Source organism: Gossypium arboreum, chromosome 6, assembly GCF_025698485.1.
Source record: "Gossypium arboreum isolate Shixiya-1 chromosome 6, ASM2569848v2, whole genome shotgun sequence".
NCBI classification, from domain to species: Eukaryota; Viridiplantae; Streptophyta; class Magnoliopsida; order Malvales; family Malvaceae; genus Gossypium; species Gossypium arboreum.
Genome location: NC_069075.1, coordinates 11,470,293 through 11,484,476, shown reverse-complemented (window position 1 = coordinate 11,484,476; position 14,184 = coordinate 11,470,293). Strand labels below are relative to the sequence as shown.

General features: G+C 31.0%; 1 long non-coding RNA gene across 4 annotated transcripts; it reads right to left on the bottom strand.

The window, feature by feature from the left end:
• Positions 1–7,985: 7,985 nt before the first annotated feature.
• On the bottom strand, positions 7,986–14,126 carry LOC108486764 (uncharacterized). Of its 4 annotated transcripts, none has more exons than XR_001871554.2 (5): positions 13,681–14,126; positions 10,010–10,151; positions 8,505–8,806; positions 8,329–8,387; positions 7,986–8,191 (listed from the first exon to the last, which is right to left on the bottom strand). It is a non-coding gene; the product is annotated as an uncharacterized LOC108486764 (long non-coding RNA). The 4 variants fall into 4 exon arrangements; XR_001871555.2 differs by having other exon boundaries at positions 8,346–8,387; positions 13,681–14,125; XR_001871551.2 differs by having other exon boundaries at positions 8,329–8,806; positions 13,681–14,125.
• Between the last annotated feature and the right edge of the window lie 58 nt (positions 14,127–14,184).

Here is a 14,184-nt window from a genome sequence, read left to right as displayed (position 1 = left end):
TAGGGGAAAAAGTGTAAATATGCAAAAGTTTAGGGGCAAAATTGTAATTTTTCAAAAGTTTGAGTTAAGGAATGTTTTGAATAGTACATTAATTAAATAAGTAAAATATGATGTTTTAGATCTCAGAAAACGAGATTTGAACCTAGAATGAGAGAAAAATCAAAAATTGGGAAAGTTGGTAAAATGGCCGTTTTAGTATCGAGGTAAGTTCATATGTATAATAAGCATTAATTTCTGCATGTTTCAATGTAAAATTGATATATTTACTATGATTGCCGAGGTGTTGAAAGTATGTAAGTTGGTGTGATAATAATACAACAATAATGCTGTAATTTATATTTGAAAGTTAAATTTAGTGAATTAAATTGAATTATGTTAAATTAAATGTTTATGGTGCCCAGTTTATGAATTGATTTAAAAATATGTCTATGGTACATGAAGTGCATTGAATTATCATACATAAATGTGATTTCTATGATTATGGATATTATGAGAAATTGTAAGTTCATATGATTTTTAATAAGGCAATGTGTAATTTAATGTTATTACCTTGATATTAAATGAGATGTAAGTTTATATGTAAGTAATACATCAATTTTACTTGTATTATGATATTTTACAATAATGTTGGAAATATGTTTGTTGATAATTACTTGATTGGTGAAATTGTTGGAAAAGAGAGAGAAATCCCGGTTAAACCTTCGGAAAGATTGGATGATACAGATGGTATGTAGCTAGGTCACATGTATGGTGCTGAGTGCACATCATGTGTACAAGAGAGCTACAAGACATTATAATGTATCTAGGTCGCATGGGTGATACTATGTGTACACCATGTAGACAAGAGAGCTACGGGATATATATAGCTAGGTCGCATGCGTGGTTCCAGGTGAAGGACACCATGTAAACAAGAGAGCTACGAGATAAATTGGCTAGGTCACATGGGTGGTACTGAGTGTTCACCATGTGTACAAGAGAGCCGAACTATATGATGGGTGGAGCTATGTGCTGAAACCACCAAGTATCGAGGATTGATCCGAAGTGTTCAACGGGAGACTCTCCATGTATTGCTTTGTGAGTTTTGTGATGAATAAGTGCAGGAACTTGGTTATGTGAATGATGTGTACATTAAGTGACCGGGATGTGGTAAGGTTATAAACAAGTAAATTATACGTGAGGATGATTTTATGGTGACCTTGTAATCATGGGCCTATACTTGTGATGTATGAAATGTGGTGAAAATGATTTGTGATATGTATGTTAAAATGAGGTTAATACAAAAAAAGTGTGAAAGAGTGAATTAGCAATAAAACTGTTTTGGACAGTAGCAGTGATGTGATTTTTAAAAATCACAAAAAAATAGTAGAAATTGAATCAGAGACTGAATGAGATATCAAATCAAAACTTAATGAGTCTATTTTCATATAAAAGAAACAGAGCAAGAAAAGGAGTTCTATATTTTGATATATTTATGTTTTTGTGAAACTGGTTTAGAATGATTACGTGATCCCCTATTCTGACTTTGGAAAATCACAAAAATTTGAAAAAAATAATTAGAGGCTCAAACTTATATTTTTAAAATTCCTAATGAGTCTATTTTCAAGATAAATCAACAAGAACATTATCCGAGTTTTGTACTATGAGATAATTAATTTTTAGTGAAAAGAGGTCAGAACTGTTAGAAAGTGAAACAGGGGAAAATTTAATGAATAAACTGTACTAATTGGCTAAACCAAAAATTATGAAAATTTTATGGTGGAAAGATGTGTGAGTCTAGTTCCAGGGGAAATTTACGAATCTTAATTTGGAGCTCTGTAGCTCGAATTATGAATAAGTAAGTGACTATGACTCGTGTGGATAGTTTGTTGTGAGCATTTATTAGTAAATTGTGAAATCGTACTTACAAGAATGCTATATACATTAAGGATGTGGAATGGAGAGGAGGATGAGGAAAATAAATATATGTGGAATACATGGAAACTATGGTATATGAAATATTGATATAATGAAATAAATGATATGTGTTTTTAAGAAAACAGAAAGAGAATGATATGTATCATGACATGTATATATATATATCTATGACTAGTCTCAATGTAATGCTTGTTGGGTATGGAGTTGAATTGAAATTTTCAGCAAACATGTTATTCTCATGATCTGAATTGTGGTATTTTATAAAGATATGATCTAGCTTTAAATATGAATGCTTGATGATTAAGCTGAAGATATTTGGTAAGATGATAATCTTGGTATAAATGTATAAGTGTGTAAGAGATTAAGGTTGACCAAAGCTTGGAAAATAGCCTAGGTATATTCCATACAGGCAGAGACACGACCATGTGTCTTAGCCGTGTATGGAACATGACTTTAGGACACGGGCGTGTGGAACCTTAAAGCATGAAATTTTCAAGATTTTTGTAAGTTCTCGGTTTAGTCTCGAACCCTTTCTAAAGTATGTTTTTGGCTCCGTAGATTCAAATAAAGGACTATGTGTAAGTGAATGAACATTTTGAAATATGAATGAAATTTTATGGCCTGTATTTTAGTTTAATGTTTGTATGTTTGTCCGGTAACGCCTCGTACCTTAGCCTGACCTCGGGTACGGGTAAGGGGTGTTACACTCCAAGTATCGGGATTCTAAAAACGTAAAAATTACAAGAAAATGGATTAAATTGACTAACCAATTTAAGCTTGAGACCTCAAAATTTATATGGTCGTTCGTGAACTCTTCTCCCCCTTAAGCTTCGAAAGTTTGCATGAAAAAGAAAATGAAAGTTTTCTCTTTCTTTCCACTAAATTACATTTTTCCTTTCATTTTGTTTTCATTATCATTATTATTATATCTTAGATTTGCGCAACCATGTTGCTTTTATTGTTGCTACTTAAAGCCATGTTTCAACATGTTCTAAAAAGATAATTTAAAGTCATGTTTCAACATGTTCTAAAAAGATAATTTAAATTCATCACTAATTAATATTTCCTAAAACATCTTACTTTAGATAATATATAGATGTATATGTTTTTGTACTCCAACATAGACTCATTGGCTAAGGGATTTATCCACAATAAATGGGATCGATCCACAAATAGTGTGTGTGAGAGTTTGCTTGAATGATATCAATATACAATATGATTTTGAAGGAATATGCAATGTTATTGGAATTGGATTGGTTAGTTGGATCAAGGATTGATTTGTATACTAGTCTGAAAAAAGGATTAAACCGATTTCTAAATGAACTGTTTGAAACTGGTAAAAAATTGAAAAAAAAAAACAATCGAGCTAATTGAATCAATTCATAAAAAAATAATTATATATTTAATTAGTGTTAGATCCATGATCTAATCTGTCAAATCTGATTCCAATAACATTGCATATTCCTTCAAAATCATATGTGATGTTTTTTAATTATATGTTAACTTGGAGGAGAATATAACTCAGCAACTTACAGTACGTTTGGTTCACTAGAATAGAAGAGGGTTGTAATGGAATAGTCATTCTATGGAAACGAAATAAAGGCATGATGGAATTAAATTGGCATAATAGTAGTTTGGTTGGATGGAATGAAATGAGTATTGTAGTAGTATTCATGCATTTGGTTGAGAGGAATAAATATGTAATAGCAAAAAAAAAAAAAAACTTGAATCAAGAATATGTGGAATGACGGAAATGTGCAAATGTACACAATCACAACAAGTAATAAAGTGACAAATAAATGTCGAGTTATTGTACCCACATGTATTGTGAAAAGAATTATTTATGAATGAAATTTTAAAAACACTTTGGTGAAGAAAAATGTTTTGATTTGAAGAGGTGATTAAAAACTAGGATTTTAGCAAATTAAAATAAATAATAAAAATAAAATAAAAGTTCCAATGCACAATTTTAAAAGATGATTTTAATCAAGATGACATAATTGTTTTAGATTAATTACATTTCTTAACTTAGAATTATTAAACTCATGTTTATGTTGTTACGAATAAATTCACGACAACTCGGCAATCTGCTAACTTATGAACATACTTATCGACCAAAATTCATTTATCTCTTGACTATATCTCTACGTCAATTCAACCAATTAAACAAATTTTAATAAGCAAATGTGCTAATGCACATACATACTTGTGAAATTAAAATAATCTCCTGTATATATCTGTATGCCAATTCAAATAATTAATTCAATCTCATAAGCACATAAAAGATTTCGTGAGGTAACAATGTATTTCTACTTTAAAACAGTTTAATCACAATAATCTTGCAAGTTATGCAAGGCTAATGTAACGTTAGATACCATTGCTAATTTAACCCTAAGCTACCTTAGATGATTAAACATGCACTGATTAAGTATTGTGTCAATTAATTACAATTTCAGTCCGTTTAAATAATTAATTCATTAGTTACCTTACAATTGTAATGCAAGAATAACTTAGTCATGGTTTTACTTAATCAAACATCTTACCGAGGCCTATAACAATACAAACACAATTTTAATAAATTAAGTAGACAAAATGCAATCAACCTAACACAATTAAATTTAAGCCATATTAATTAAATTAAACATATCAACATCACAAATATTCATAGACATGTTCATCATAACAATAAAAAAAATTAAAAGGATAGGGAAAAAGAATCAAATTCAGTGTTTCTCTGAGGCTTGACTAGTTTGCTCTGCTCTTCTTTCTCTTTTTGTTCTTGGTGAACCAAGGCTTCTACAAACACTTGAATGCTGATCCAAATGGTGGTTTAATTCTTTTTCAAGAGGTGAATTCGGCAAGGGAATGGGGGAAGAAAATGAATGAAGAGAGAAAAGTGATAGAGAAGTGAAGAAATGAATGAGTTTGAGATGTGTTTGAAGTGAGCAGAAAAGGGAGGTACTTATAGGTTGAGATGGCTGCTAAAATTAGCAAAAATCAGCAGCCATAGAGTTCCCCCATGGCCGTAAACACGTGGCAAGTTTGAGGGTTTCAAACTTGCTATTTTAAGGTAGGGGCAAATCTAGAAATGCATAAATTGTAGAGGGGTTTGAATGCAATTTGAAGGAGTCTTCAAGGGCTATTTTGCAAGCCAAATAATTAGCCAAACAAGCTAATTGGGCCAGCATGTGAGACGGTTTTAGGCTGCCCAATGCTCGGTTGGATCGGTTTTCTCGGTTCAGCTCAACTAGACCCCTTTTCATAATTAATTAACAATAGTTTATTTAACCCAAATTAGATTGGATTAAAATTAAAATTAATTATATTATGAATTAATACACATAATTTAGACCGTCTTAAGCTAAAAAATTAGTTCGCCTTGATGCTTCAAAATTGCTTCTCGGTTTTGTGCTTCTAGTAGTGTCTACCGAGCCGTTTTTCGCCCTTTGTACAAATCTATCGAAAATTAAAATTAATCAAAATTAATTATAAAATTAATTAAAATTCAACATGTTAATAATTTAAGTACAAAATAATTATAATAATTAAATATTTCTTGAAAAGAATTTTACGAAACTACATGAATTTGAGTTAAAAAGAGCATGAAAAATATATATTTTTCGTGTTTTTAATATGCCCTTAAATATTTTAATGTATTTTCAACATCAATTTAATATTAAAGAATAACATTTTCTATCAAAATAATAATATTTAAATATAAAATATTTTTAAATTTTATATTAAATTATATTAAAATATTTAAAATATTATTAAATCATATTAAACTATTTAAAAATATTTTATTTTTATATTTTTGAAAATAAGAAATAATATTTTATTTTAAATTATATTAAAATATTTTAAATTTTTGAAATTTAGAAATACTTTTTATATTAAATTATATTAATTTTTTTCTCCATCTTCTTCATCTTCGTTGGTCCCTCTCTCTCCTCAAACTCATCTTCATCTTCTTCTCCAATATTTTTCCAGAATCCAATAGACCTCCATCATTGCTACTGCCTTTTGCCACATCAGTCACTAACATGAATTTACCCAAATTTTACCAACAACTTTTCTTGATCTCTTCTATTTTATTTTCCATTTTGACTTTCCTAAAAACCTTCCAAAAGTTTAGATCTACAAAGCTTCTCTATCAAAATTTCTCTCTTTTTTTTTTTAAAATTATTTTGTTTACTAGTATTGTTAAAAAGTGCTACTATCAAAATAAAAAACTTTTTAAAGAAGTAGCACCAACATAATCCAACCATCATCTCAGCATCTAAATAACATAACGAACATGGTCAGATTTCAAGGGTCCAATTACAGTAGAAAACTCATTTACACATACAAAAAGTGACAATATTAGTATGACATACTTCCATGTCAATATATCATCCTACAATTACATACAAAATGTTATATTACTCTACCACCACATTCATTTACACATATACAAAGTGACAACCCTTTATGGAATACAAAATGTTATATTCATTCACCACCGCAACCACATCTTCAATGGCTAGAAATAAATTTTCTTACCCATGCTAATCACATAGAAGGTGGTAGACTTAGGAAAACGAGCATTTGTGTTGGATGATTAGAAATTTTGATCAATGCATCAATTCACTCATCATCTGTTAAATATTCTATTTCACCTAAAGACACATAAAGAGTTTGTACCTTTTCTTGAATGATCATTTCTGACATCTCTTGAATGAGCATTTTAGAGGCAATGCTCCTTCTTAATTTAAGGCTAACTGTCCTTATATTATCCCCTAATGACATGGCAGCATCGATAAGTGAAGTAGAAGAATTTGATCCCCTAGCCTCAGAACTTTTTTTCTTCTTCTTTGGAAATGTAAAATCAATTTTTTTTGGATTAGACGATTGCGACTGTGTACTCGAGACATCCATCTTATCTAAGGAAGGATAAACTTTGCATCCATTGTCATTGCTTCCTTTTTTGGGATTCCTTTTATTAGCAACATCCTCTGCATGTAATTCTTCAAAATATCAGCAGTTGTATGAGCATCTATTCCTATGGCTCGATCTTATTATTATATGGAAATAAGTTGCTCATAAAAAAGGAAACTTCGAGTTCCAAATATCTCGACTTCTTTATGACTTTATAAAAAAAAAAGATTTCATAAGCATTATATACTATATAGATATAAGTAAGTCAAAACAAGAAAAGAAATACAAAAATAAAAATAAAAAATTCTTACACTTATATATGACTTCCACGTTGCATCTTCAACAACAATAATCTGCCTATACCCTCTGACAATATCATAAATGATTGCCCTATCATTTTTCTATAACATCCTTAACCCGTTCTCGTTGCCGAATTAGGGTTACGGAGTATTACTGATCAATTGGAAAGCATTTAACATCATAACATTAAATAGATTAACCTTAATAAAAATCCAACCAGTCACATGCATTTTTCCCTAAATCGAGCCTTTAAGGCCTTAAAAATGACTTAGAAGAAATTCGAGACTAATTTGAAACAAAGCATAAGTTTTAACAAAAAGTTAAAAATTTTTAAAAATAGGGGACACACAGTCGTGTGGCCAAGTTGTGTGGAATGCCCCAGATCGTGTAACTTTCGAAATAGGGACACACGGTCTTGTCCCTGCCCGTGTAACTCATTGAGTTAGGCCACACGGCCGTGTTGCAGGTCGTGTAACACACTGAGATAACACACACGGCTATGTCACAAGCCGTGTGTGGCACATAACCAAATGGCACAAGCGTGTCCCAGGCCGTGTGCACCTAAATGAACCTTAAATGTCAAGTTTACCATTTCAAGATTTCTTGAACACTAAGTAACCATTTACCAGTCATTAGACCTATTCAAAGTGACATTAAATAAGGTCAAATCATGCTAAATCAACCATACTAAGTGCCTAACTAATGTACCCTCAATGGTACCACAATTATTCACTTATATGAAAATATAAATCATCACATAAACATGTCAATTCACACAATTTAAAATTCTAACCAATATGCCTATCATAAGAATCTCAATTCACAACAATGCAAGATAACATATGCTATAAACCTTTACCAAAACATCTTCCTTCATCCATATATACCATAATAAGTTGCCTAATTGCACTTAAGCTCATTCATTAGAGATTTACATATCAAAACAAAAGAGGAATGACAAAACAAGCCTATTACATGCCATATAGTCCAAAATAAACGTTCCAAAAACTACCAAAAACGGGTGGATAGTGTGACTCGAGTGTTAATCCGACCGTCCAACCTTCAAAAGTATCCACAAGAACAGAAATAAATACAAGTAAGCTTATTGAAGCTTAGTAAGTTCAACGTACAGAAATAATAAATCTTACCGAAGTAAATATAACAATTAATAGAAAATGAATAACACATGCTTCCTACCATTTGCAACTACATACCGGTGAATTGCATCTCTCAATTCAAAGCTCAACCAATGTTCTCTGAGAATATATACATATTCGCAATATAATCAATTTTAGATATCAATTGCATGTCATGCCATTCAAAGTCATTATACTAGTATAATACAATAATTTACGATCTAATGAATGACTTACATATACAAGCACAAGTAGTCCAACCGAAAACACGTCAAACGCTCATAAGAGCTAATCTAACCGATAACACGCCAAATGTTCTGAAGAGCTAATCCAACCAATAACACGCCAAATACTCTGAAGAGCTATACATCCGCCCCCATAACACGCTAGAACAAGATAATATAACATGAGGGTTCGCAACAAATTCTGAACCTTGGTATACTCGGGAAAAACATATAAAGTACAACTCATCAATCTCCGCTCCAAACCTTGTATAACACGCCGTCATTACATTGTACTCTATCTAGCGTTCATCCGACCTAAATAACAAAATTCAATAATATATTCTCAAACAACTTTACATCTTTAATAAAACAATTAATATCTACTGCATCATATTATATCTTCATACAATTCATATAGACATTAAATTATAAACCGTATAAACTTACCTAAACTGAATTGTAATAATTGCAAAAGTTCAAGGACTATTCCATAATTTTCCTTTTTCCACGTAAATCAACAGAGTCTTGATAAAATATAAAATTTTCAATTATTAGCTTACATTTCATATTCCAATTTACTTTACATTTTATACCCTTTTATTTTTAAAAATTACACAATTACCCCTAACTTTTATAACTTTTGCAATTTAGTCCCTTAACCCGAAAATAATCAAATTAACAATTTTCACAAGTCAAAATTTACAACCGAATATCCAAGGCTTCAAAAAAATCCACAAAACACCTCTTAATCACCATTAAACCTTGAAATTTTGACATTTTGACATTTTAACAATTTAATCCTTGAATCAAAATCTAACAAAAAACACTTCGCAAAGCAACCAAATACCACAATCAAAACTTCAAACACATAATTATCATTAAAAAAATATTCAATATTCATCAATGAAAACTTTTAAAATTTTTAACAGATTCAAAAACGAAGGTACGAGTTAGATAGACCTAGTTGCAACGATATCAAAAACATAAATACTATAAGAAATATGTATCAATTTCACTTGCATGCAATGGAAACAACCAAAACTGAAGCTTCTTCTCCCTAGCTATGATTTTCAGAAAATTGAAGAAGAAATGAAGATGAAAATGTTTTATTCTTTCTTTAATTTTGTTTTAATTTTCATTAAAATGCAAAATTGCCATTAGACATATTATTTTATCATTTTCAATCAAATTGCCGTCCAACCATATTAAATAGGGCCTAATTGCTACTTAAGTCCTTCAATTTAGTCATTTTTCCTTAATTAGCTATCTAAACAATAAAATTTCTTAACCAAAAATTAATATGACTTTAATGACTCCATAAATATTCTATAAATAATATTTGTGAGTCGACACGATGAAAATTTGTAGTCCTGAAACCACTGTTCCGTCACCACTGAAAAAAATGTGCTATTACATTTTCAATATCCTAATCATTGATTCAAAATTAGGTTTAGCCTTTAGCATTGCATGAGGTAAAACTTTTTCCATTATTCTTTCCAGTTCAAGTAAATAACCAACCTTGAATCCCATATCTGCATTAAAAGTTCCAACATTGTGCAAATCTACCATACTTGAAATCAACGCAACATTTTCTTCCGAAACTCATTTCCTTTTGGTTCCTCAAGATTTTTTTGGAAGTTGCAATGGATTGTGAAAATTCCTGACATATTTTTAAAGAAAATTTCACACAATCAATTAATAGATAAAAAATTCAATTAATACAAGTCTAGTTAATACAAAAATACCGTAAACACAACATCAAAGATAAATAAAATAACATTAAGTCTTTCAAACATCACTTTTGGCCCCATTAATTTATAAATGCTTGTCATTCATTAACAATTAATTTGCTAGTTCCATCTTCTAATTTTCCCATGCATTAGTTGGATGGATATTGATTATATTAGGTTCATCATCCTCTATCACATTCGAAAATTAATTTTTTCCTTCAAACAATAAGCTGGTTATAGCAATTAAGAACATTCTAACCGCCAATTCTTCCTCTGGTAGCTGGTCCCGGTATGACCTACAAACCAACCCTTACCGATTATCCAACCGAGATACACGCATTCTCAATTCAAGATTCTGGCAACCTTACATTTTGAAAAACCCAACTTGAATTAACGGCCTCAACCGTAGGTGTTGTTGAAACCTAATCAATTCTCCCTTGATTTGTCCTTAAAGATCCAAATACAATACAGCCGACTCATTTCCTCAACTGCCTGCAAACATGACTCCAACCCCACACGCTTTTTTATTTGAAATCGAGTTAACTTTAAGGGATGAATTTGTCAATCCCGATAATTAGGAAAAATAATAAAATATCGATTGAAAGGATTTTTAGAATAGATACGTATCTCACGATTCTTAATCTAAAAGAATACTTGCTTAAAGCTAAGCTAGAATTTAGTGAAACATGAATTTAATCATGCTTTGGTTGGCTATAGAGTGGATTTGAATGAAAATGGTGGAAGTTGAGAAGAGAAAGGACTTGGAAAACAATTAAACAAATTTTGCAAAAACAAAGGAAATGAAAATGGGGTAGCAGTGGCTACTGACGCATGGAATTTGGAAGGGAATTTAATTTCAAGTGAAGTCAAGTTTATTTTCAAGCTACCACAAAGGCCCTCTTTATATACATATGATTTACTAAATTTGGTCTAACTACCCACCACACAAAATTAAAATTAAATAAAAATAAAATCAGATTTTCTTCTAATTTTAATTTTTACAAAGTCAAAATAAATCTGATGACTCCTTGACTACTTCCAAGTTTCTGATTCGGCCCCACTTTATTAACTATTCTACAAATTTGTCCTTTTTTTTTGCTCATTTTTGAGTCATAACATCCCAATTGCATTCTTGACAACATTAAAACATAAAATCACTAATTTAGCGGGGATCAATTCAAGATTTAGTCAATTTAAACACAAAAGATCATGCAAATTTAACATGTTATCAACATTACTATTTAAACATTCTTTTAGCCCCGTTTCAATAAGATCAAGACTCATTTCAATTCAAATAAAATTATGAAGTAAGCAACAATAAATAATGATTTGATTGTGCACCATTACAGGATAAAATGATGGACTCCTAAGTATACCTCATCTAAGTTTTAATAAACTAAAATATCTTTCAATAACATTGCGCGCTGATGCATGCTTTAAATTGAAAAATTCTTTTGGAGTACTTGGTTAGTGACCTTGATGCCGTTCATTCAAATAATATCTTTGTCCCCTAAAAGGTGCAAAAAAATCCCTCACAATTTGTATAACCAATATTAACTAGTTAATAACAACCTATATTAAGAAAACACTATTTATCAATCTCTTGTTTTCAATATTAGTATGATCTAAAAAAATAACTAAACTTCCTCCATGTCTATGTCTCCTAGTAATGACATCTCGAAGAGCTCATCCATCAACATCAGAACCTTCTCAACCAAGAAGAACATATATCTTCAAATCATAGTATAAATCAATCTCAAAACAAAATGTGATGCATATATCTTCAAAGCACATAATGCAAAGCTAAAAAGAATAACTATAATGAGAAACGGCAATGCTCAGAAAGCCTTCAAAGTCGATATATATATATGAGATGGAGAGAAGGTTAAAGAGTTAAATGCAAATAAGACATTACCAGAATTATATTCTATCCAATAATTGAAGCGGAATGTATTGAAGGATGTTTTCTTAGATGGGAATATCAATGTAGGTTTTCTTATTTCTTCCAAGAGAGCTTATAACCTTAGAACCATGGAAGAATGATTGAAATGACAATAGGTAATTATTTTGGTAACTTTGAAGTGCTACTGGTTTATGTTCTGGTAATGTAATTTTTTATGGTAGAGTTAACAATCTTGACCAGGATCATATTAGAGAGAATTAAGTTAAAAGTCTCACAGATCTTCAATACTAATTTCAGTAACCGTAAGAAAAAAATCAAATAATTTAATTGCAAAAGAGCTTATAGTGATTCAGTGAATACAAGAGGCTTAGTTATGGGTGGAGCAAGCAAGCCAAGGGGCTAAGGGAGTAGTGCTAGTGGTCGGAGGCGAAGCAAGCAAGGGAGGTTGGGATGAGAGGCAAAAATAAAAATACAATTTCAATACTAAAAAAAGAAGAAGAAAAAGTAAAGCAATATGTTTGAAGAAGTAAAACAACATGCCCATAGCACAATGAATAAGAAACACATAAATAACATAACCCAACAAAGAAGAAAAAGCTAAATAGGAATATTTCATGATGTGAAATAGGAGATGACTAGCATTTCGAATTTAAAGGAATTTATGTTTTTTGGTTTCATAGTTTAGGGATTCATCAGCTGACAGTTGGTCTAGATCATTGGTCCAGATACAACTCCACGAATGAGTTTCTATTTGGTTTCAATGATTTTTAACTTGTATTCATTGTCTTGCTCTGCTTAGCTTTGTTACAGGAAAAAGGTTGCATTTAACTAGAAACTCATGGTGTCAGGGTTTATTCCAAGAAATCCACTAATTACTTCTTCAACTATGCTTGTAGGTACCACTGAAGACACATGAAAAGAAGTCTATCTCAAAGTTTTTCTCAACAATGAAAGTTAAAAAGGAACAAGTATCAAACATGGAACAAAGTGTGTGTGATGAATATGTCAAAACAAATTTGCAGAATAACTTAAAGGAGGAACCTAAAAGCACAGATGATAGACTTGCATCCTTAACAGATAAAACCGTTCACCTTTTTTAGTAATCTATTCACCATTCACTTTAGCATACTCTAAATGACAACAAAATCAATCACTCGTAAAATAAAACCAATCAAATGCATTGCAAATAACTTCAATTAACAACAAGTGCTTTCTTTCACACAACAAATGAATAAGAACACCAAAAGAACACATGCAACCCCAAATCCCCCTTAAAAACGCTTCTTTTCCTTTGATTAATTAATGCTTTTAACAATTTAAACCCAAAATAAAACAACTTCCAATTTCCTGTTAGAACGAGCCAACAAAGCCTATATACTTAATCATGAAGTAAAGGAAAAAAAAAAAAAAAGAAATCACCTACTAATAAAAAAACATAAAGGTCTTTTTTTTAAATGGTGCAATATAAAACCAAAAGAGCTAAAAATCAGTAAATGAATGATATTAAGTTATTAACATACAAGGAAAATGATCATAGTTTATATGAAGAAAAATACCTGAAACTAGGTTAAAACTTCTGGGTTTGTTACAGAAAACAAAGAAAGAAAGGAGAAGCCTTTGTAAATTTTTATTTAGAGAGAGAAAACAAGAAGTAGCTTTCTTCTTGCCTTTCTCTATGGCATGCTCGAGAAGAATTTGGGGCTAGTGGCCGAAGACGAAGCAAGCAATAAAGGCTGGGTGAGAAGGGCTGTCGGGTTGAGTGAGGAAGGTTTCAGAACGGAGAAAAACAAAGGTGAGTCTCTTCTTGCCTTTCTATATGGCATGCCCGAGAAGAGTTTAGGGCTAGTGGCCGGAGGTGAAACAAGCAATGGAGGCTGGGTGAGCACGGTTGTCGAGTTGAGTAAAGAAGGTTTCAAAATGATAAAAGGTAAAATTGAAATTTTTGAGACTAATTTCTTATTCCACACGTCCTGAATGACCCATTCAGTGGGGAGGGCAGGGAACAATGCTTTCTCTTCCCTGAGTAAGCCCATATTCAACACGGGCTGACAATTGCGATA